This window comes from Gouania willdenowi, chromosome 10 (genome assembly GCF_900634775.1).
Source record: "Gouania willdenowi chromosome 10, fGouWil2.1, whole genome shotgun sequence".
Classification (NCBI taxonomy): Eukaryota; Metazoa; Chordata; class Actinopteri; order Blenniiformes; family Gobiesocidae; genus Gouania; species Gouania willdenowi.
This window is the reverse complement of record NC_041053.1, coordinates 31,216,826-31,238,130: the sequence shown is the minus strand read 5'-3', so window position 1 is coordinate 31,238,130 and position 21,305 is coordinate 31,216,826. Positions and strand designations below refer to the sequence as shown.

The following is a 21,305-nucleotide window of genomic DNA, read 5'->3' as shown; positions in this document are numbered from 1 at the left end:
CTGAATAAGGAAATGGAAACGGATTCCATCCTTAAAATCCAGGAGGAAATCTTCAACCTCAAGCTAACCCTAGACCAATCAAAACAAGACTTTGGCTGGTGTGCGCACAACAGGATAAGGTTTTTGTAAAGGGAAGAGGAAACCAACTCCATCCTTTAAAGTCAGGTAAAGGAAATCTCCATCCTCACACTTTTACTGGATCAGTCCAAAAAAGAATTGGAAGAGATAAACAGTTAGTTAGAGGACAATCTGCTTAGGGAAACTGAAACCAACTCTAACCTTCAAAGCCAGAAAGAATAATCTACCAGCCTCAAACTTTCACTGGAGGATTTCCATCGAGACTTCCAGGCTCAGAAGACGCATTTGGTTTAATAGAAGGCTGCTTTGCTGAATGAGAAAGAGCAAACTACTGACAACTTCAGCAACAGACTCTCCACGTTGAGGAACATCAGCATCTAAGATGATGAGTTGAAAATGAAGGATCTCCTCATGGATTAGCATCAAAGGAATATTTATTTATTGTAAGTATGAAGACCACTCTCAAGATGGAGCATGAGAAACTGTTGGAGGAGAATGCTAGCATTTTAAAACGAGTTAAGCTAATGGAACAGGCTCACTCCCATCTTGAGAACCATGCCCAAAGAAAGATGACCAAACTGGAGGCCGCCCTGACCAAAGCAGAGAAGGAACTCAGTGCCAAAAATCTGCAAATGGAACAGGAGCAGTCCAGCCACACAAAGACTAAGTCCACCCTGAAGGCGGCCCTCACTCAAACACAGCAGGTCTTGGAGAGCGGACAGGCCTAACTCAAGCAGCAGAGAGACAGGTAGGAGCAGCAGAGGTCAGTCCCTAAATAGAAACCCCAATGGAAAGGTTCAGTCGCTACTTAATCCTAAAAGCCAAATATTAAAACACAGGAGAAGCCTGAACTTTTATCTTTCAATTAATAACTCAGTCTTTTCATCTCCATCCACCCACTCTGATCTGATCTGTTTGTCTCATAGTTTCATTGATCACTAGATATTAAAGACTTGGAATTAAGTTTGCTCAATGTTAAAGAAAAATAGCTTTGATGTACTTTTATAGTAGCTTAGCTTGCTACATCTCTCTGGCGGGTAGCTTCACTGTAGTGGAGCTTTTTTAATGTAAAATAACATTTTCCAAGTAGCTTGACCAATGCTGCTTTATTAAAAAAACAAGATCCTTAGTAATAATGGAAGTCATGAAAATCAATTGTTTTCTCAGCCCTGCCATGCCTGTTTTGTCACGATAGTTGGTTGCTTCTCTTTGTGTCAGGAGAGGACGTGTCCTCCTTGCCAAGCTGTCATTCAGCCTGTCAATAAACCTTAATCTGGTTCTTGAGCATTTGGCAGTTTCCCTGCAGGCCTATTTACTTTGTTACCCTTGTAATGAATTATTTAATCTAATATAACTAATTATTCCTCTTAACGGAAGCCACCAGCTATTTTGTAAATTGACCAAATTATCTCCATGCACTTTGTTTATATTAGGTTGTCTTTGTGCACACGTTTTGAATTTGAAACCTGAAGTTATTTCAAGGAAATCAACTTCACGTTAGTTTACAGAGTCTAGTAAATTCATGGGCATAGCTTGATGTTAAGTAGGAAAAAACTTATTTATACTATTTATTTATACTTATTATTCCATGAGGGATAAAAAATATAATTTTTAGTTGAAGGGAATTTTTTCTCAATCCACCCACGAAGGATTTTTACTGATTTGTAAAATGCAGGCCTTGGAGAATTCTTTATAGATAAAAGCATTTTTTTTTCCTGCACATGTGACCTTATAATTATTAAAATTCCAAATAAAATAAAATAAACCATCTGACTTAAAAAAAAATTTAACTAATAGAAAATGTCTCTAGGTTAGATCTGTTATGTTTAAAATACTGTATGTATGTTTTTAGCTTTAAAACAAGTCATAATGTGACTGTTTGATCAGAGTCAAGTTATTGTGTTTCTTTGGGATGCTTTTCTAGAGCACTGGAGAATTGATGAATCATGTTCTGTTATCACCAGATTATTTACAGTGTCTGGTCCCAAATGAGTTAAACTAAACTGGCTATAGTTTATTTGATTTACTTCCCTTTTGCACATCAGTGCACTGAATGCACTCTGAATACACTCAGCCTGCTTCACGTAAAGTCAATAAGTATCAATGCTCAATAGTAGCTGCTCTGCTTTTTCTTGAATCCGTTTCTCGCATTAGCATTGGTGAATATATACAGTGTATACTACATTTGTAATCATTAATGTTTGTAATTTTGTTCATAGAGATTATCATTGAAATTGCAGGTTCTGCATTTACTATTTATATTCCCCTTATTTTGATAATGACGGCAAAGCCTTCAGTGTCATTGGCCAATTTGCCTTGCTGAATTCCCCCCCAGAGAAGAATGTGTGTGGCCCGACAATAGGAACTAAGTCTGTGTGGTGATTTCACTCAATCGGTGGTGCACTGACAATCTGTCTTGACAATCCAGGAAAAGACGAAATATGACACAAATGTTCTCATAAATCTATTTAGTGTAAGGCATAGCCAAGGGCAAAGTACTTTGGAGCCTGTGAGAGGGAAAATGGAGAATGAGCAGCGAGTGAGAAAAAAAAAGATGAACTCTGAGGATATTAATACCGCTGTGAATATATCTATTATCCACATTCATTTCAAGGCGCTGCAGCATAATAAAGCAGTACCCATTTCCCATTTAAACTCCTTGCAGTACTTGGCTCTGCATTACTGAGAGAAAATGCCTTTCTGGATGGGGTGGGACACAGAAAGGATCATTTGTCTTTGTGTTTTAGAAGAGTTGCATTGTATCATGGGGTTTACACGATATTCCCTTGTGGCTTTGCAGGGTAGGGGGTTTATCTTACTGAAGTCAACTGCAGAAGAATGAGCAAAATGAAGAATGAACAGAGTTTAGTTCAAATGCAAGAACATATCCAAAGTAGACCTACATCTTTCTTTTTTTTTTGGTAAAAAGCAGTCAATAGACCTAACTTGTCTGATGACGAAGAGAACTCATTTGATGGTTGTTGAAGTTGTTGTTGGCAAACTGTTTCCTAGCAACAAAAATCCACAATAGTCCATATTTGGAGGAAGAAAAACAACAAAGATATATGAAGACATTTCCAGGGTTAATACATTCATGGTTTTGTTTAGCCTTTTTTCTGTTGGATAATCTTAAGAATGAGCTTTAATAAGTTTTAGGAGTCCCATGAAATGTATATTTTAGTGCATGGTTGTCTCCGCTGTAAGAGACTGACCTATTTGCCTGGTTTTGTGGCTTCATCCATTGCCAGCTCTTTGTCCCTTGTGGTTAGAATGAAGCAGTCTACAATTACAAGTGGCACTTCTTTGAAGAAGTAGGTTGCAATATCACCTGTGTGCCTTGTGCTGCGACTGTGTTACTTATCTGTTCTCTTCTTTGATATTTTGTCTCGATGAAGTAGTTTTGGTCTGTACACCCACAAACTCACACACAGAGAAAAAAGCCCCTCTACGTCCACCATGTGTACGAACCTATGGACCTGCACAAGTACGACAGGGCAGAGAATGACAAAAATAATGTTTTTCACACTCAGTTAAATTTTACCTCTCTGATTTGTGGGTAAACCCATCCTTACTTGCTCAGAAGTAATTAAATGACATTATGGGTGCATATTATTATTCTCAATGGGAATTCCATTTGTCTTTTAATCATTGGATTTAATAGGGTATGGTATTGTCCTCCCGGTGTGCAGCATTCAAGATTAACTGCAATTTGCAAAGTGAAAAAATAGACATATAAGAGAGTTTATGAATGTTTTATTTTTGATCACAGACTTGAGTCACGATACAATGGACGATATAACGATGCGATGCAATATTTTTTAAAGGAAAAAAGACCAAAAAATGCTGTTCTCTGGACATACTTACATACATACATATTTCTGTTCATACCCTTAATGATACAACCCGTGAGAATATATTGCCTCACCTTTACTAAAATGTGTCACTGAAAACAATGTTCATTGTAAATATATTTATATATATATATATATATATATATATATATATATATATATATATATATATATATATATATATATATACATGTGTTTTTTTTTGTTTGTTTTTTACTAAATAATTCTAGATGTAACACTGATTGGTGTATTGTTCCACCTCTACATTTTAGACATACTAAGCTGAAGTTAGCAAGTAAGAAAAGCACAATAACAACAGTAAATTGGAACAACATGTTCAATGTTATTGTTGTATCTACACTACCAATCAGAAGTTTTAGAACACCCTCATTTTTCCAGTTATTTAAGTAAGTACTGAACAGCCAGAGGTTAAAAAAAAGGTTTGGTTACCCAAAACTGAAAAATAATGTACATTTCAGAATTATACAAATAGGCCTTTTTCAGGGAACAGGGCTAGGTTAAACATTTAAAGCTGTTCTGCAGCAATGAAGGTTGAATCAGCCTTGAAAGCTGGTGCTAATAATTCCTACAGGTGTTTCAACTTTTCTTGGTTACTTCCAACCTCCTCTGTCTTCATAAAAGCAGTGTTGGAACACACAGACCCTCATGAGCATCAGGTGATGAACAGAATTGTTCCTGGATTCCATCATTTCTTTTTCAGCTCAAATGACTTATTTGTTCTATGCTTTCATTTCACAGTGCAATGGCACAATAAACGGAATAATTTTCAATTAAAAAACTGGAAAAAGTGTCCTGCCTGAAAAAGGCTAGAACTGTAAATCTGAAAATATCTCAATTAATTTCCTCTTTTTAGTCTTTGTCACCTTGTCTGTAAAAAAACCAAACTAAAGTTTTCATCAACATGGGTTGTGTTCTTAAAGGAAGTTTGTTTCTAGGGAAAAAACAGTAAAATTTCTGTTATTTCTATCAGCTAACAGGTTCCACACATTGCAGTGTTGTAAACCTACTTGTTTATATTGCTCCTTATCTCTTTTTTTTGGATGTGTTTACACTTTTGGTGTCTGCCTGTGCAAAGTTTATTCACTCCCAACCATCATCTGTTCATTTTCAGTACCAAAGCACCAAGCGCCTCTCCTTTGTGCTTAAGAACTCATCTTTTAAACATCAAAAACATTCTGCAAAGGGTAGTTGTTTTATTGATGCTCTAGTCGTTAGTAATACTCAGATGATTTGAGTGAACATTTTGTGCACTGGTTCATGTACAGATTTACATGACAAGAGGATTTTCATGTAAAAATAGTTTAGACTGAGGGATGATTTCTTTCTCTGTTGGCTTTGATAATCACAACAAAAATGTTAAAGAAAGGATTTGTGTTGTTTTTACATTCAATAATCTGAACAAGTTTGTTCTTTACTGCTTTGCATGTATGTTTTTTTGACATTTGCATCACTCCTAAATAATCCTAAGATTTTTTGCCTTTTTTTGGGCTGTGCTTTGAAATAGGAGCCATCATCTCACCGGTTACTTACTTACATATATCCAGCAGCATGAAAGTTGCTGAGCGAGTGTCAGTAAGGCCTTAGAGTAAAGGAACAAACTGTCATGAAGGGTATTAGAAAAAGGAAACGGACCTGTCAAACACAAGCTGCGTCAGAGAAATGATGAGCTCAAGAGTTCACTTTTATTTTCTTTTTTGTCCCTTTATCCATCGTCTCTTTATGACCATTGACTGGTTCATCGTGAGACCAAAAACAACCATTCTTCTTTTCAACCTTCCATTCTGTTCTCTCCATCCCTGTCCTGCACATCGGAGTTTTTTAAATCATCGCTTTGGCCAGTATGAGTGCAGACAGAAATATATACACACAGAGAGACCAGCAGCCCTGCTTAGCATCAGGCCTCTGTCTGGAACAGCAGATTTCAATGAGAACTGACAATAAGACCTGGATTGAGGATAATGGTTTTTGCCAGCCTAGATATTCAGCCTGTCACAGTAAACCATTTCATATTCTGGGGAGTGTTTTATGAGCTGAGGTAAAGAGGGAAGTTTTATTTTATAAGGAACTATGTTTCTCTACACTAACTTATTTATTATAACACAAGCAATCAAACCACCCACTGGGAAATACTTGTAATAGTACAACTGATTACCTGGTAGTAGCATTTAGTTCAATTTGCTAATTTTAGCCCAGAAATAATTATAATACTGAGCCTTAAATCAGTCTATTTTTATTCTTTGAGTTTAAATCTCTACATCTGTGCATGCCTGGTTACACTTCCACTATTTTTCGTTCAACTTCCCCCCCATGGGAACACATCATACTGCGGTGCAAGGCTGTACCTGTTCTTAAGTTAATTCTGCAGCTGTTGGGTTCCTTATAACAGTGAAATACCTGGAAGTTAGAAGTCCCTAAGCACCGTGTAGGCACAAAGGGATTGGGGAGAGGTACTCTACAGTGAATTTGTTCTCCATTCGCCGGTTTTGCACATTCTCACAATGCCTAAAATGGACATTCACCAGGGATGTTTTTGAAGCCAGAGTTACACTGAGTTACACTTTGACAGTGGTGGAGACACGCGACAGTGGATGATGCATTGATGTGCCCCAACAGTGGCTGTGTGCAATATCACTAAGAACTGATCGACTGCTTCATGCCAAATAATAAGGTGTTTTAAAGATATCTCTGACAGGGATTTGTGATAAAAAGTCAATCAGGTTATTCTGATAAGTAAGAAGAAGACAGTGATTGTTGTACCATTGAGGAGGAGATTGAGTTCTCTCTAAGGTGTTCCCTGCACCCTCCAGATAAGGCTTTGTTGAGGCATTACAATAACAAGTGCAAGGATTTGTAATATTGCTATTGAAATAGCATAATCTGAAGTACAACATGGCTGTGTGTGTGTGTGTGCGTGTGCGTGCGCGTGCGCATGCGAGAGAGAGAGAGAGAGAGAGAGAGAGAGAGAGGCAAAATCCTGGAATAAATAATAAATAAATAATGAATGAGGAGTGCAGTATATATGTCGTGGACCAAGCAAATGTGAGTTTTATTTTCCCCAAAAAAGAAACTTGAACAAAGCATGGTGTTAACACAACCAACAGACCTCCCAACTAACACACAAGGGGAGACTTTGTTATTTGGTGATCACTCCATCAAACACACACAGGATAGAACATAATAAACACTAACTAAAATCTAACATAAAGAACTCCCAATCCCCCCCCCATGAGGTTAATGAGCTTGGTTTGGTCCGGTGGGCGTGGGCCTCAGCATAAAAGTCTGCTCCGCCCTCTCCACCATCTTTTGCCAGACCAGGAAGACATTCCACAGGTAACTCAAAGAGAAAGAAAATCAGGTTTAACATACATTCATTGAAATACAAATACATAATATGATACGTGTGCAGCTTAACTTTAATGTGTGGCTGTGGCAATCACAATATACAATGGTCAGTGTAGCTTCAACCTTAGGTTTTGTTAGTTTTTCATGGTGTAGAAGCTATGCTGGGGTCAAATTGCCCAATGTGTAGAAATATCCAGATATGTCACTTCTTCTTTCTACATTTGTGTTATTGTTTCCTTTTTTTTTAAATTTCATTTCCTTTGTACGACTGGCCTAAATTGGCTTTTTCCAAATATTAGGGGCAGAAACAAGCCCTCAGGGCATCCATTGGTGTTGCTGTTTAACAGGGCGTTACTCTCATTCAATGAACCGAGACCTGCACACCCAGGTGGGAACAACAAAATCAGTTGTTTGTTCCAGCTTTAAAGAAATGAGAAAATGTCTTTGGGGTTATACTTTCCTCCAGTTTTCTGTTTAGATGTGATAGATAATAGAGAGGGCAAACATCCCCCCTTCTTCTCTAACCATGTCTGTGTGTTTGGGTCATGTTTAGCAGTAGTGGTCTATGCTTTATTGTTTCACCCTTTCTGTGCTTCTATTGACCACTGTTTACGAAAGGTTTTGCAGATAAAATGCGTTTGTGAGGATCTAGGCAGCTTTCCATGACCTCTGCATGTCGTTAGGGGTATGAATTGATTTTGGCTGCTAAATTGGGTAATTTTTATCATACTTTGTCATCGATATGTAATTTCAAAGGTGGCCTGAAGCGAGCATGGCACCACTGTTAGTTGGAGTTTTACTAGGCCCAGGGGAACAGGTTTCCCCCACCTAATGCATGCTACTACGTGCAAAGATTTCTCTATCACTTGTGATTTATCCTCCTGAGAGGACGCCTCTGAAGAAGACTGGCAGTTGACAGTCGAAACATGTCAGGAGATCAAAGTAGATTTCCTGAAAAGCTGTTTTCTGAATAAATGAAACATTAACATATTGTTCAAAAATAACTTGCTGGAATTTATCCATTTTTGTTGGGTTTGTCAGGGCTTCTCTTTATTACACATTTTAGTTCACCTGTTGTTTTGTATTCATCATTTTACCTGTAATTTTATCACATCTCATGATATCAAAGAGCTTTTTTTTTGTGAGACAAGTGACATAAAATTGTGTTCACCTGTTTTACTCTGGCACAGTTTAAATTGTTGGATGGAACACAGTTAGCGCACACTGGATGAAGCCATTTTAACATTTGAAAATACATCTTTTGTGCACTACAAGCTTTAATGTGTTTGCTTGCCTTTATGATGTAAATAACCCTGATCTCGTCTCATCTAATTTTGTCCTCAGGCTTTATGGACTGGGTTTAATTTAGCAGCGAGCCTTTTTGTTTTCCTTCTCCGAAATAAATCTAACAGGTCCTGACTCTGACCTTTCTCTTACATGCAGATCATTTGCATTTTTTTTTCCATCGTTTTTTTTTTTTTTTAATGTCTGTGATATGAAGTCACACTGTGTGATCCATATTCAAATGTTATTTAAATTATTTGCATCTAAAATTGAGGATTTGGAGCCAGGTCACCTACATACTGATCCTAGGCAGAGCCTTCATTGAAAGGAGGTTAGTAATTGAAAAAAAAAAAAATTGAAGAGGATATTAATAATTGTAATGAAGAGGTGGTTTATATTGTGCAGCACTATTGTGTATTCCTCCTATATAATGAACAAGATTTGATTTGTAAAGCTCTCTGCTTTCAATACAGGGACTGATTTTATTGTCTTCAAAAAGGATCTCCCAATCCCATAGTGACTTTTGGAAGGACATTTTCCACGGATTGATGTGTTCTCACTTTAAAAAAAAAAAAAAACATCTAAAGGGATTTGTATGAATATATAAAATACATATTGGTAGAGGCAGGTTTCTCTTGTGTTGTGAATTCACAAAGACTGAATATGAGAGAAATACTTAGTGCCTTAGGATTTTCTACAAACCTTTGCACAAGATTTGTTACTGGCACAGCATGACCGTTAAGATTCAACGGTGAATATTAGAAAAACGCTTGACAAGCTTCTAAATTTTTTTTAATTGTGAATTTACTCAGTCACAGTTATTCTCTTTTTTTGTGTGGAGTGGCTTTTTGACACTCAGATCGCGACTCCTTTGGGACAGCACCATCTGTTGCTTGACTTCTTGTTGTTCTCGGCGCTGTAGCTAGTGCTCTGTGACTGTGGCATGGATCTTTTAGTCATTGTCATTCTGCACAAAGAATTTAGGATAAACAAGATGCCCTTCCTGAATGAACTTTTTTCTTTTTTTACCTTTGGAATAATAGGTAGGATGTACTGTATCTCAGCAATTACTGTTCTGAATTTAATGGAATAACACACACTTTTTTTTTTTTACCCCCTAATGTTATTGGGCTAATGAGTCATAATTATTTAAACATTTCAGAACCAGATATACTTTAATGATCCCGGGGGAAATTACTTTTATTTCAGTGGCTCCAACCAGAAATTATAACAAGGTGAAAATAAACGCTTAAAACAAAAGATACATGATTAAAGCAAAAGTAAAAAGTGAACGACAAAGACAATGATTATATTAACAGAAGAATAAGGATTAAATTCAAATGATCAGAATTAAATTCAAGTGCAAATTTGCATGCAAATACAATATAAATATACATAATACAAGTAAAATCAGCTGTCTACAAACTACACTGTATAATCCAAAGAAAGCATTTCTTGCAATAGTATATATTAAAACTATTGTAACATACTAACTCATGTATGCGTTGAATTTGTTTCATTACAGTGGAAAATTATTTCTCACTGCTAATAAGATCAGATTCAATTGCCACGGTCACAACTTCAAAAAGCATCACTTAATTAGAAAACATGCATTTTTATGTATTATCATGCAAGTCTAACAAAAGATGGTGTCTGGTGAATTATTGTCTGAATGTGTGTAAAGGTATTTGTATGCTTGTGTATAGTATTAATAGTGGCTGGAAAAAGTCAAAGCAGTTTTCTATTAATTCTGTTATTTAGGTTGTTGTCACTTCCACCATCTACATTTTAGCCTTTCCCTTCAATTTGATAATCAAATGGAAATCTGGGAGTCTTGTCCACACAAATTTTCCTCCCCTTAGCCTTGACATGGCATACCAGCTGAGACCTGCTCTTTACCGAAAGGTCTGTTTTTATTCCACGAACTGAAGCAGAGGTAAGGAGGGACAGAATCGATTGTTGCAGGCCAAATTGAACCTGTGTCGAGCTGCAGGCAGGCACAAGATAAAGCTTCTGATGCTGTCTGCTGTGTTTATCATCAGGTGGCCTTTTCTGTGTGTGCTATGCTGCTATTTTGATGTGTTAAGTCATAATAGGGGAGCCACCATTCTTTGGCGAGCCTGCCAATAAAATTGTACACAGACAGGATTATGTTTCATGTCAGCCCATTTTTGTTTCTAGCTTCTTCTGTACTTTCTCTCTTTTTTAACAGAGTAAGGCTTCAGTATGCTTTTTTGTCCTTTTATTTTCACAATAAAGATACAATGTTTTCAAAGTAAAGGCCTTTGATTGGTCTACATTAAAAAAAAGACATGCCACTTAACGTTAGAAAGCTTTCTGTCATTATGGTGACCAGTTTGTCGGGAGTGTTGTCTTTTAGACCTTGAAGCGTGCTATTTTGAGTGCAGAAAAAGGTAGAAGGTGTCAGTGTTTCCTTTTACCAGGTTTCTTTTTTAATAGAAAGACTTTTTCACAGTGGGTTTTTGACTGCCATGGATACAACAATCAAATCAGATACAGTAGGTGGGCTTTAGTCATCCAAAAAAGAAGAAGACTCAGCAAGACGTTTTTCATTTGTTTATTTATTATTTGATTATTAATCTTTTTTTATGGCTCCTCAGTCTTCAACTAGGCCTGCATCTATCGGTGAGGATAACGTTCCTTCTTGCGAGTACCTAAAAAGACCTAATGTTTTGAGACTCTGCAAATTATGCAAACAAACAGGATGTTATGTGGGATGCAAGAGTAAACTGAATACCCTTTTTTTTTCTTTTTTTTTTTTTTTTAAGAAACGAGAGCAATAGCCTTGAACCCAATCAGGTAGACCATTACCATAAAATGACTTGTCATTTTATTGGTACCTTCTAAGCGTTCCTTTTCTTTTTGGATGTAGGCAATGGTAATCTTCTTTCTCTTCCCTCGGGCTCTAGTTTCTAACTTGACTTAATCAAGTGCAGAAACAAATCTTAGCAGGACCTTCCAAGCATAGCGCATACATCTGCAGAATGGCATTTAGTGCTGGCTATTCTCTGGTCCAAGCAAATTTTGATTCAATGTTATTCTCTTCATTTTAAATGCTCATATAATGACTTGAGTTATCACAATTAAATAGTTTCTAATATTAATCGATTTTCTCTATGGAAGACATTTTTTTTTACAGTGATATTCTGCATCAGCAGTTAATCTGTACTGCGCAGTATGTATCAAATGTGTTGGGCTTCCTTAGACCAAGTGTAAACTGCATAACTGCCATGGCAACAGCCTTGATTGGTTTTGAGTGATTCGCTGCTTACAATGTCTGCACGAGTATGTTGCCAACTACTCTAACTCTCCTTTTATAAAGGTAGTGTTACTTGCTCTAGTTTTTTCTTTATTTGTAATTTTCTAAGATCATTTATCCTTGAATATGTTTTTCTATGCTAAAAGTTTTCTCAGTAGCTTTCTCTATGAAGTGCAAATTTAAAGCCCTAATAAATTGAGAAAAAGATGGATAATTAACTTTTTATATTAACAATTTTTATTTGGCACAGCTTTAGTAAAAGATATTTAGATAGAGTTTTGCTCAGTTTTGACAAGCATAGCCATACCTATATGTAGTCTTCAGTGCAAACATTTTAGTTAGAACACCAGTTATTCCAACAATAATTTCCTGAGGACAAGCTCCACTGACATATTCTCGACACTCTGTTATTTCTTTTCCTTCTTCCTCTCTATTTTTTCCCCGCTGGCCTATATTCGTTGAATAGCACTTTACATTGGGAACAATAACAGCTTTCAGCAAAGCCTAAAGCTGTTGGTTATTATAATCGTTTCACTGGCTGCAAGCTGCAAACCCCCCTAAGTAATGAGTAAATGGGAGTGCACAATGAAACCACCTTGGGCTAGATGACAACAGCACAAACACCTGCATGCTACACGTCTTCTGCAGTTTTAGGACATTCGTATTTTGATACTCGTTTGGCACCTAGCGCAAATCTTTCGAAGAAGTTTCTTAAAGACTACTTAAATGTCTTTGTTCACTATGTAGTCAGTTTTCGATTACCTCCTAAGGCGTGTCTAAAGCAGGGTTTCTAGCCTCGAGACAGAATTAACAATTAGCTACGCACATCTCTGCTCAGCTCATCAGAATTAGGCTCTACTGTCTGTCCTCAGAATGGTGTTTCCATAGGAGTTAAATGCACAATGTGCCCACACCGCTCTGCAGAGATTTATAGACAAAGTTCATGTAGTACCAATAGCTTACATACAGCACTGCCGTTTCTGAATTTCATAACCAGTCTAAAAGGAATACCAGTAATAACTCTACTCACACTGAGTTGAGATATTGAATCCTTTCCCATGGTTTCATTCATATTGGTGAGTGTGTATGTACCTTAGTACACACTGTGCCTCTCTATTATTTCACACATTGATTAACGCTTGAACTGGATCACCTCATACTGCTTCAACAAAGGCCAAACCTCATTTTTTTTTCAAGTTTTATTTATTTTTATTTTGCTGTGTCACTGTGTGGGTATGACGGTCATGGCACGTGTCTCAGCCTGATGGATTATTCAGCTTTTTTATATAAGAGTGATACTGTACATAAAAGAACATCAGCTCTTTATTTCAGATCTTTGTTCCAACGTCTCATTACAGTGGTGACGAGTTGCCTAAGGTGTAAAATGAGTTGTGTTTATGGTTCGCCAATCACGCATACCAAGTTTCGTCTCCAGTGGTTAGGAAACAAATACTGTCTACACACCAAGCAAACAAATCATGAACACTTTAGTGCTTCATGATTGTGTAATTGTTTAACTCTGTACTTCTTAAAGGAGATGTAATGCCCTCTCTTTGTAGCTGCTGGTAAATGAAGACAGATGTGGTTGGTGTTGGAATCGATCTGACGATATCTCCATCTAAGTGATATGAATCTCTCTGCGCCTTCTTTATTGGTGAGATAGAAGGACATGGAAACTCCTATAATCCATGCTGGTGAATGTGGGTCAGAGAACAACGGCAAGCTGAAGTAGAGCATGCAGGTTGTAAGGTAGCCTTCATGGTTGCCGTGTATGTTACTATAAAGTTATTGTTACGGCCGGTGCCTTCTCCTCCTCTCAGCCTGGCCTTCCTCTGCTCTCGCTCAGATGAGCACCTGATTAAAATCAGCAATCAAGGGAAGGTACACACCCTGCAGCAGACACGTGGGAGTGATTTAGCCTTTCCCTACTCAACAGTTGTAAATTATGTATATATATATTTAAACTTTGTGAATTAACACTGATAAGATAGCAGTTCATTTCTCTTCAAGTATGGTTAGGAGGATTAGGATGATGAGCATTCCAACTGAAATATACGTTGAAGTTTCCCAAGATGCTTTGAACCTACAATGACTGAAATCTGAAACACACTGAGGCAAAATATCTCTGATGATTTGCCACCTTTGAAAGTTCTGAAAACAGTAAAAAAGTGACCAAGTAGAATATCTGCATGTGGTCATTTGATCCATAAAACTCGCGGAGATTTTTGGAGTCTCGCCATTGTGCTACTGACTAAACCTCCTGTTAACTTCAAAACAAGAGCCCTATTTACAAGTGTTAAAAACTAATAGAAGACAACGGATGCTTTAGTTTTGATAAAGGGAAGTTTGACTTTTAGCTTGAAGTTGGTCGCAGGACAATTTTACATTCGGCATTAAATCATGGGGCGGTTGAGAATGAGCATAAAATGTCCTAATATAGTAAACAGCCGGGTGTGTCTCGCATACTCAATCTTTCTATACTATCTAATGTGAATGCACTACATACTTATTTGAACGTCAGACCGAGTATGCATAGTACGTTAGTATGACATTTTGAACACAGCCTTTGTCCATATTGCAACATCTGAGCATTAAAGGCAAATAAAATTTTCTTTACACAGACACACAATAAATGGTACATGTATGCTAGTGACTGTTATGTTTCACTAAATAATTCAAATATATTCCATCCGCTCCCTCTTCCCAGTCACTCATCTTTTATTTTGTTTTCCTATTTATGCCTTTAGTTACCTTGCTACCGCCTGCTTTAATTTTGCCATAAGCGAGCCACTATGCCCGGTTGTCTGCATTGCAAGATAAAACACTATGCCAAGGGGGTGCGACCTACCATCTGACAGATGCCTCTTAAGGGCCAATCAAGAGTCTGCCTGTCTTCTCTACTCCACTGAATACATAATTTCCCTTTAATTGCATCAATAATCAGGGATGTTAGAACAGCAAATGCTGCAATTACAAGAGTTTATAGAGCAATACTTGGAGATTGTGTAGGATTGCTGTCTTCATGGATGGATGGATGGTGTAATTCAAACACAATGTAAATAGGAAGCAACATGCCTCAGTGTTGAACCACAGGTCTGCTGAGAATTGTGGTTTACTATTTATAAATCCCAGGTATTGACAGTGGAACATAATTCATATGGATCAAATTGTTCTATTTTGATTCTTTAATGAATTAAAAGAAAATAAACAGTTTGAGTCATCATCCACCCTCACAATCTCTATGTGAGTCATGCCCCAATCACATGTTTAGATGGTTTTAAGCATTAGAATTTCAAATTTTTTGAAATATGCTCAATTTTGGAGTTATAATCTAGACTGACACATATGAACTAGAAACAAATGAATGTAGAAATATGTTTGAGGTGCAGATATCTGACATTTAGCCCTGACGCTTTGGTAGATTTCCTCTCAAATTAAATTTTTCCTTTCTTTGACTTATATGCTTGGAAACATCAGTCATTTGATTGAATTTCACTGTGCACATTTCTCCACATTACTGCTGCTTCCTATTACTAAAACATGCATTCCTTCGATCAAAGATTTATTTTTTTCACAATGCTACCTCAAGACTTTAGACATTATAATCTCCTTCATCTTGTAAATAATAGTAATTTTTTTTATATATATCTATGCCTCGTGTGATATTTGTGTGGGGACTTTGCCTTTGAATAGACTTCTTTGACTGGCATTATATTATCCCTCACAGAGGGAGCTCTTGCACTACAAATGAGAAAATGAGCTAAAGCCGAAAGGCAGCAGGAAAAATGGACAGAGAGAGAGCACAGCTGAGAGCGACTATGATCCAGCGGGTGGTGTGGACAAGAAATACTCAACAGAATAGTTTTAAAGTGAGTGTGTGACACAGTAATACCCATTAAAAATACATTTCAAGACAATTAGGAACACATTGTATTTCGCTTGTTCTTTGACGAGTGACCTTGATACACGTATTGGAAACCTGTCGTCTGGGTTCCACTGAAGTAATTCACAATATGCAGTTTTCTTTCACAAAAGCTCTCCAAAGGAGCGCTGGTCATGTGGTTGCTTTCATCTACTGAACAACAGCTATGCAGTGATTATTGGTGTAATTTTGAGTGAACAATGTTGCTCACTTAGACTGAGGGACAGGGTTGTACCATTATGTCTGAAAACCACAATATGACACCATTCATACAGCTTAGCAGTGAACAGGTGTGTGTTCAGCAGGACATCTTCCCTGGTGTTACTATTGTGACTCATTATGACAAGCAAACTGGATGCATATATGAACTGTAAACACAAATCAAATGTGATTTGTAATGATTAAAAAAATCTGAAAATGACCTCTATTTTTGTTAATCCAAAATCAAGTAACTGCACATTATATTTAAGATATTTGAATAAACTACGATCAATTAAAGCAGTGGTTCCCAAACTTTTCACACTTCCATACATTCAGACTTTTAACCTGAAGCCATGTACCCCCTACTCCTGCACACACAAAAAACATAATGTAGTTTCAGTGACGTGCAGTCAGGGTAGGCAAGGTAGGCAGTGCCTACCCAAGGGTGAATTGATATTTTATTATTTGTTTTCATTTTAATATAATTATAAATTATTTATTTTTCAATTTCCGATAGCCTACAGAACTTATATGTTTGAAAGTGATTAGTGCTATTTCGTGGTACGGCAAAGATGCTGCACAGTCTCACTCCGCTGTAAGGCAGGAGGAGGCCACACCACCTCCCAAAGGCACATTGCTGTTCTGCCTCTGTTCCCATAGCGTGTTTTTATGTGTTTGCGCATACACAGTCAGTTCCCCAAGATGAAAACCATTTACGTAAAAAGGCAGCTCTCTACGCTGTCTTTGGACTTAACCGTGCTATGCTAAATGCTATAAGTAAGTTCAGAGTGCTGCTGCTACGTTCTCTAGCAAGTGGTCGGGAAAACACTACAGTCAGGATGACAGCGCTAGAGACGATAGACAAACTTTCTTTTAAGGAAAAACGACAGCTTTTAAAAGATGGGAGACCAACACCTGAGCTACCAGACCTTCAGCAAAGGAAAGAACATGTTTCGTACTTTCTACAGTGAATGGTACAAAAGGAAGGATTGGCTTTGTGGATGCGCCTCACTGAGGCTGTTCTGAGTTGTTGTTGTTGTTGTTGTCATTTTCTCCGTATTTCTGATTCCAACACAAACAACGGATGCGCTGCCGTGTCATGAGATATATCTTGTTGGGAGAGTATGGAGGCTATATTGAATAATTGTTTATGTTTCTTTAATGGTGTTTTACGATGTTAATTTTGTTAGATTAACACTTGCCAGCAGAAACATATGAAATTGTCATTGGTGTCGACATTGGTGGTCTCGATTTGCAACGTGCCTACCCAACCCTAGTGCTCACGGCACGTCACTGTGTAGTTTCATATACCATGTAGCCATACAATGAAATTTGTTTCCGAATTTTACCTATCATTTTAAGGAATAATATGTGATGTTAAAAAGACGAAAACAGCCTACTGCTAACTGGCATTTACAGTGAGAAACAAAACACTTTCTTTTTTGGTAATGCACGGAGGCTCCTGACTGCTGGTCGATTTATATTCTAGTTTCCAATTTTGTCACGTACCTCCTATGACAATTTGCGTACGCCTACTTTGGGAACCTAGGATTTAGAGTAATACAGTATTTACCACACTGCATGTATTGTTTTTAATTAAAGAACCTACTCGTCAAATAATCCTAAGTGTTTAAGATAGAAGCTAAAATGACTGACTCGTCACCTCCAAACCCTTCTTCAGGATGTATCCTGCCTTTTCTTTCTGAAATTTGAGTTTTTAATGCTGACGATAAATCGATATTGAAGGTGGAAGGTTCAAGGGAAGCAGGCCCAAAAGAAAGCAGTTTATTTATCACCGGTGCATTTTGTTATGACAGACTTTAATGCTGTTACACACATATTGTCAAGCAAGCAAACCTGGCCAGTTTCCCTATGGGCAGTGACCTTAAAATGGGGTGAGTTCAGGTTTGATTTTTTTGCAGCATTGCTAGTTTAATGTCAGTGTTTAAATTGTGATTGCCCGAAAGCTTTGTGTGTCTGTCTGTGTGTGTATCTCACTGCCTGAGATTGTGAGCAAGTAGGCAGGTGTTGCATAATAATTGTCCCTTTACTTTTTTTGATATCGAATAATCAACTTTTCATATTGCATACTTTTAGTGTAAAGCAGACATACTATAGGCCACTGGCAGCCTCTGTCTTCTTTTGTGTGGCCCCCCGAAAATACATCTTAACTCAAAAAACACACGTAATGACATAAATTGCACAATATGTCAACAAAAGTGCAAAATTCAAGTGCACGGACATTTCAAGAATACAAAAATGATTCATAAAACATACAAAATGTTAATAAAGACACAAAACAACCACTTAAACACAAAAAAGGTTGAAAACTCATACAAAACAACACGTAATAAAATAAAAATACCAACAAAATTACACTGAACGACAGAAAAATATACTCAACAATAAGAAATACAGAGGATGACTTAAAAAAAAAAAAAAACACAAATTGGCAACAAATATTGAGACAGAAAAATTCTGAAAATGACAAGAAAGCACAAAATAACAAAAACGCACATGACTCGAAATATACACAAATTGACAACAAAAAATTACTCAAATGATAGAGAGATACGTGAAATGACTAAAAACTCACAAAACAAAATACAGCAAATACACAAACCCCTTTTTTTGTGTGTGTGTAAATGAATGTGAATGTTCGAAATGTAGCCCTTGTCTCATTTTATTTTTATTTTTTTTGTGGCCCTCGCTGTGATCAAAGTTGCCCATCTTTGGCATATAATACTATATAGCATATAAAATGAGGTATTATTTTTAACAATCCAATGATCAACTGAATTCCCACATAACGTAGGTCTCCTCTGGTTTCATTATTGTTTATAAAACATGTCAGAAATTAGACCCAGAGAGCTGCCATTCAAAAATGGAAGTAAAACTAACTAAAACCAAGCCTGCCTGTGGATCTCCAAACATTTGAAGTAATGTGTATTATTCGTTGGCAAAGAGCCATTTATTCTTCCAACGGTTGTTGGAAACTGTTTCCAGTTTCTCCTGCAGTAGGTCTTCTTCTGTGGGCTCTGACTGTACTGGAGCTGGATCTAACAACTAGAGCCCAACATGACCCTAAACCACTGTAACGCCTGCCTGAAGAGATGCTGTTCAAGTCGTTCACCTCCATAGAGTTTCTGTATTTCTACGTTAGACACGTGACCTCTTCTTCACCTCTCCCCACCATCCTACCCCTCCTCAGGCCTCTTAGTGCACCATTTCTTAGCATGCTTTTAGCAACATTCTCGATTTATTATGTAAGTATATTCACTCCATGTCCTACAGCTAAAGTTTCCCTAAATTATCTATACCTACGTTACTGGTTGGAATATAAACACTGTCGCGTTGTTCAACTTTACACCAGCTATGATGGATTAAGTGTGACATGGTTTTCCAAACAGAAAAGTGTATGATGAGAGGTCAGAGAGGCCACTGAGAGACACTCCTGAGCGCTGTGGTTTACCATGTTATGGCAACGACAGCAGATTGTTTTGCTTTCTGTCCCTCAATGTCTCCTCCCAGTAATTCACTTTCACCTTAAGAGCTGCAGGTTAAATTCTGTTTAATGTGACATGGAATATTGCAAACATTTAACCTAATGATGAACTGAGGCTGAAGCTAAAGGCAGCACCAGTGGCTATCACAAAATATCTGTGAAATCAGAAACACTTTATTCATCAAAGGGGAAATGACTTGCATTACAGACACTCAAAAAAGAAACAAATAAAAAATAATAAACACTAAAGAAGACTGTTAATTTCAAAAAGGATTAAATACAAGTGTACACATAACAGTAGAAAAATAAGATAAATAATAATACAAATATAGAAATGTACAAATATAATACAGATATATACACATATACACAAATATTATTACCAGGAAAAAGAACAAGTTATCATTTAAAGCGTACATCTTTCTTATAGTCAGTTATGCATATTTGTAATACTTTATTGCAATAAATAAAAAAAATGCATTGTAACAGACAACTGTCATTGAGAGTACACTAATTATTATGTTTAACACACACACACACACACACCTAAACAAAGAGGAACCAAACAACACACACCACCTGCATACAATAGAGAAATAAACAAGTTTAAAATAAATGCATAATAGTTAATGGGGGATTGATAAAGAGGGTAAATGCCTTTTTGTCACACATCTTTTAATGCAGTTATATAATTGTGTAGTTTATTTAGTCTATTTTCAGAGTACAGTATATTTAATTTTTTTTTTTATTTTGTGCAAGTTATCATTTCAATTTAATTCAATTCCAAACAGCTTCATTGGTATGAGAAACCAGTTTACATTACTAACATAGTGTGACATAGAACAATGTACATACCAAAAGAATAAATATTAAAAATAGCAACATTTTGTTATTATCTCTAATTTTCAATGTTTTTTGTCAGCATCTAAACTTAGTTCTACTGTTCGCAATCATTTATTTTGGGTGAGATGTAGTTGTTTCCATGTCTTTGCCACCATGTCCTGCTTCATGGCTGTAACACACAATACATTAAAGAGTGGAATATCCACCTAATGAGGAATGTATCCCAGTCATGCATTTTAGAAAAGAAAGTCCTAATTCACTCATTCCCTGATTGTATCTTTTGAGCTAACTTAGTTGGCAAACATTGCACCATCAATTGTCTTTGTGCTCAACACACACACACACAAAAAAAAAAAAACATTCCTCCGTTCATCCAACCTTTTTTTTTTACCTCCTATCCAGAAAATAATTCCTGATATTGAGTGAAAGTTAAAGTACTTCCTGGAAAGGCAGCAAGAAAACATTTCAGAACATTATTACAAAAAAATACTGAATCCTGATGCCATGAGTAATGACCAATTTTTTTTGTAACTTCATGACAAGCACTGGGTGGTTAGTTGACAATGAACAGGAGGTAAAGCAATGTGTCTCTGTGAGTTTTTCTCATTGTGTCACACAAAGCAGAAACTCCTATAGAGCAGTGGAGCATTATCCTCAATGCTTTTCCCAGCACTTCCCAGGGAATTGACATCACCCCAGGTCAATGTCTAAAGTTTGCCACGCATCAAAATATATTGTAATTGACTACATTTGTAAATCCTCCAGAGATTCACCACAGGGTTGGAACTGTGATGGCTGACAAAACTCATAAAGTCTCCAGGACATGAACCCCATTGTAAAAGGGGCTTTTCCCCCAGAGTGTCCCATATCTCTAGATTTTTTTATTTTATTCATTTAATTGCGTTTCTAGTTTGACAATATGGTATTTTCTTTTGTTATATTACTACATGTTAGAGGTGTACATTAATAACAGACCAT

At 36.9% G+C, this 21,305-nt stretch overlaps 1 protein-coding gene across 6 annotated transcripts in view; it reads left to right on the top strand.

Annotated features, from left to right (window-relative positions):
- Positions 1 to 21,305, top strand: part of diaph2 (diaphanous-related formin 2) — a 464,914-nt gene that overhangs the window by 296,384 nt on the left and 147,225 nt on the right. The window lies entirely within an intron of this gene.